We start from the raw sequence: 5,130 nt of genomic DNA, 5'->3' as shown, positions 1-5,130 counted from the left end.
TTTATGTTTATAAAGGCCTTTGCTTATCATATTTTAGCAAAAGTTTAGAAAAAAGAAAAATGGGATAATTTATTCTTATTTAATTTTTTTTTTAATTAGTTTCTTTGGTTTACATTGAAATTCAATTTGTTCTATCCTTTTATTTTTAAGCATATAAAAATCTCTCATACGTTTAAATGCTTTGTTTACATTACAATCGGCTTTAATAGTAACAATTTATTTAGCAAAACATTTTGTAATTGTTTTCTAATTAAGACATTTTTAATCTCGCGTTTCCGATCAAATTTTTAATTTTTTTCACATCAGAATAAAAAATTCTAAAATTTAAATTTTAAATAAAGCATATGCTCTGATTTTCATTATCATTATATTCCATATGTTTGTTACCATAGTGTAGGTTTGTTAAAATTTAATGCTATTTTTTATATTTTTCAACAAAGTGTAGCAACAGACATAATAATTTTATCTTAATTATCTAATATTCTTTCTTAAGTGGTTCCGTTCGAGCCCCAATTCTAAGAAAGCTTAAATATTATACCTGTAACATGGTAGATTATATTTTTATGTTCTCTTGTTATTTTCTTTGATAGATTTCCTTTTGAGCTATTCTCTATTTGCTTGCAACTTTTTTTATCTTCTATATAATCTTGCCTTTTTGTAATCCAGCCCAAAAATCATTTCCAAAATTTGTTTTTTTTTTGTAAGAGACAGGATTTCTTTTTACTAGCTTTATACTTTATACCCATCAAAGATCCTTAGTGATAAATGTTTGATATGTTTCATCTAAAAAGCAAATAATTCTTATAAAATTAAGCCGATTTTCAAGGAATTTTTTTTGGCGATATACATCATGGTCTTATAGAACTTACTGTAATATTACGGTCTAACGACAAGTAGTTTAATTTTAAAAATTCGTCAAAATTTGCTAAAATTATTATCGTTTTTTTTAAAAGTAGGATTAATGAAGTATATTATTTACACATTTTTTTTTTATTAAGTCGATTATTTACACATTTCGGGAAGTTCATGTAACTTGCCTCAAGGCTAAATACCAAACCAACTAGTTATTATTATTGTTTCTTTGTTTTTTTTTTTTTTTTTATTTTTTTTTAATTTTATATGATTATTATTGTTGAAATACTTTTAATACTTTACATTAGTTAATTTAAAACTTATAATTTAAAAAAGAAAAAAAAAACACTAAAAAATTGAGATACAAAATATTTATTTTTTTTTTTTCTAATTATTATCTTCATATGACTGTTATTGTTAAAATACTTAATAATTAGTTAACTAAAAACTTATAATTTAAAACACCTAAAATTGTGAAACAAAATTTTAATTTTTTTTATATGACTGTTATTGTTAAAATGCTTAATAATTAGTTAAACAAAAAACTTATATTTTAAAAACACTTAAAAAATTGTGAAAAAAATACTTCTTTTATCAAAATACCAAAATTTGTAAAAAAAAAACTATTGTAAAAATATTTAACAATAATAATGAAAATGATAGTGATATAATAATAATATAGACACTTAAATTTGTTAAAATATCATAAAAGACCTAAAATTGTTAAACAAAATAATTATATTGTAAAAGTATTGTAAAGCTTATTGAAATACTTATTAATTTTTTTAAAAAATACTTGCAACAAACAAACTAGTTATATTTATAAATAATTAAAATGAACTAAATATAAATAAGTTTATAGTAAATAAATAAATAATAAATAAATAATAAAATAGCTAATAATTAATTATATTATATTAAACTATAAAACATTGACTTAAGCCTTATTATAATATTATTATACTGACGGCTTGTAAAATTAATAAATAAATAAATAAATAAATAATAAATTGGGGTAAAAGACAATTTTATAGATTGTTTAATTGTGCATAAGTTTGTCATACACATCATTCATACTAAACGAATGGTTTAGAAGTTACATGAGTTGCAACAAAAAAAGTGCACGGGGTATACTCGATTCCAAAGCAAGATATCATCGTGCGCTGTATGTGTGAAGTCTTAGAGAAGTTGAAGTTTGTATGGAAACTAGTGTAGTTTGGAACTTTAGATCATTAGGTCGTTTCAAGTGCTATTTTAAAGTATAAGGAGTTACTGTAGGTCATTATAATGTTAAACAATATTGTTTAGTGTTTAATTCTGAACAAGTTTCTCATACACACCATTCATACTAAGCGAATGGTTTTAAAGTTATGACGTGTACACTTTAACTTGTAATAGAACTTTGCTTCCGCCGTTTTGCCAATAGGAATTCATTACAATAACGGCGGTAGTAAAGTTGTACTTGTAAAAGATTTTCAAATGCATTTTGAAGTACGCCGAGTTGCTGTAGAGCGTTGGGGTAGGTAAAGGCAATATTGTAGAGAATTTAATTTTGCATACGTTTGTCATACACATCATTCATACTAAACGAATGGTTTAGAAGTTATAAGCGTTGCAATAAAGAAAGTGCACGCGGTATACTGCATTCCAATGCAAGATATCTTCGTGCGCAATATGCGTGAAGTCTAGAGAAGTTGAAGTTTGTATGGAAACTAGTGTAGTTTTGTACTTTAGATCGTTAGGTCGTTTCAAGTGCTATTTTAAAGTATCAAGGGTAGCTGTAGATCATCATGATGTTAGACAATATCGTTTATTATTTAATTCCAAACAAGTTTGTCTTGTACACCATTCATACCAAACGAATGGTTTAATACTTACGCAACATATTCCAAACAAATGCACTTTTAACGTGCTGACTTCAATTTTCACACAAATTTAATTTTTAAAAAATATTTGAAAGCAAACTAAAACCGGAAAAAGAACTCTACTGACGAACAAACCGTACCTGTACTTGTTAAAAATACTATCACACGTTATCAACAAAAGGACTCTACTGACGAGCAAATTAAACTCGTGTGACAAATCATACACAAAAAAAATCGAGTGTTGTGTTTTGATTTAGATTTTAAAGTATACCGAGTTGCTGTAGGTCATTGTGGTGTTAGACAAAATTGTTTATTGTTTAATTACGAACAAATTTGTCTTGCACATCATTCATACTAATCAAATGGTGGTTATGACTCAAAAAGTAAATAAATGCACTTTTATAACGTTCAATCAAAAGTTTGTTTTTAATTGCGTTTTAGAGTATACTGAGTTACTCTGGGCTTTTATAATGTTAGACAATATTATAGATAATTTAATTCTGAATAAATTTCTCATACACATCATTCATACTAATCGAATGCTTCAAAAGTTACAGAATTTATAATGAAACAATGCACGTTTGTAAACTGCATTTACAATAGAAACTAGGCAAGAATAAGCTTGGTATAAAATAATTTCACTTTGTTAAATTTCTATGGCGTTTTAGAGTATACATAGTTGCTGTAGGTATCTATAATGTTAGAGAATATTATAGGCAATTTAATTCTGAACATATTTTCTCATACACATCATTCATACAAATCGAATGGTTTAGAAGTTACACAGGATTTAGTAAACAAATGCACAATTTATAAGCAATATAATAAAACAGTGCACGATTTGCACTACACGATTTGCACTACACATTTTATGTCAGATTTCCTAGCACCTCTCTTAAGCTAGCAAGACCAAATTAGCAAAATCGATCCGGACCTGTTTGTTTCTACTATTATGTAGTACTTATTTTGCACTAATGAAAGCAACAAATAAAAACAAAAAATTTAATTACGTGCGTGTGGTTGAAAAAAAACAAACGTGGCGCTGCTAGCTTTAATATTAGCTAGCAAGACCCACTTTTGTTTTTGAAGAAAATAAATAAAACTTTAACGGAAAATGATTAATTCGAATTTGCACTAATTTGCACCACAAAATTAAAATCAAAAAAATCGAAAATAGCTACTAAAATCAATACCCATTACGCCCGGTCCGCCCTAATATGATACTTCCATATTAGAGCGTTTTCACGTACAAGTTCAAAGTATAGAAAAAAAAAAATTGAACAGAGCAGAATCAAATGAAACTAATACAATAAAAACACTATAATATCTAGTATTTAAATAGAGAATTTCAGATTTTGCACCACTGCCCTTCCCTCATTAATCAACCCCAAATTGTATTACTTCCATATTGGAGCGTTTTCAACGTACGAGTTCAAAGTATAGAAAAAAAAAATTTAACGAGCAGAATCAAATGAAACTAATACAAAAAAAACATTATAATATCTTGTATTTAAATAGAGAATTTCAGATTTTGCACCACTGCCCTTCCCTCATTAATCAACCCAAATTGTATTTACTTCCATATTGGAGCGTTTTCAACGTACGAGTTCAAAGTATAGAAAAAAAAAATTTAACGAGCAGAATAAATGAAAACTAATACAATAAAAACATTATAATATCTTGTATTTAAATAGAGAATTTCAGATTTTGCACCACTGCCCTTCCCTCATTAATCAACCCCAAATTGTATTTACTTCCATATTGGAGCGTTTTCAACGTACGAGTTCGTCGACGATTTCGGGAACACGGATCAACCGATTTGAATAATTCAAAAAACATTCGATTCGTATTGATAAGGAGACGTGCTGGTTAGTTTTTGGCAAAGGCAGGTCTAGCCGTTCCGAAGATACGGGGCAAAAAGTGCCGAAAACGGTAACTCAGTTTTTAAGAGAACGGAGCGTCCGATTTGAATAGTTCAAAAAACATTTCACTTGTATTAACAAGATGAAGAATCGATAAAATTTTCATGAAGGTAGGTCTAGCGGTTTCGGAAATATGGAAGAAAAAGTAAAAAAATGAGCCCTTTAGCCGTGAAAAATGATCATTGGACATATGCACATCAAATTATCAGATATTTTATAGAGATTTTAACAATAAGTATACATTTTGTTAACATTCCTATGGGTTCCGTACCAATGCTTATGCGTTAGACAGCGACACGGCGCTTACGCGCTTTATATTTTGTCCCTATGCAGATAAAGCAGTACGATTGCTTTGAAAAAAAGTTCAGATCTTCCACAATATGTCAAAATAAAGAAAAAAAAATTTTTTTCCAAAAAAAAAAAAATTAAATTTTTTTTTTTAATTTTTTTTTTCATTCATTTCATTCATTTTTTTTCATTAGAAAGTTATT

The sequence above is a fragment of the Ctenocephalides felis genome, unplaced genomic scaffold (assembly GCF_003426905.1).
Source record: "Ctenocephalides felis isolate EL2017-DRISC unplaced genomic scaffold, ASM342690v1 CF-g0.4_SCAFFOLD_01636, whole genome shotgun sequence".
Taxonomy (NCBI): Eukaryota; Metazoa; Arthropoda; class Insecta; order Siphonaptera; family Pulicidae; genus Ctenocephalides; species Ctenocephalides felis.
The sequence above is the reverse complement of the archived record's forward strand: the minus strand, read 5'-3'. Positions refer to the sequence as shown.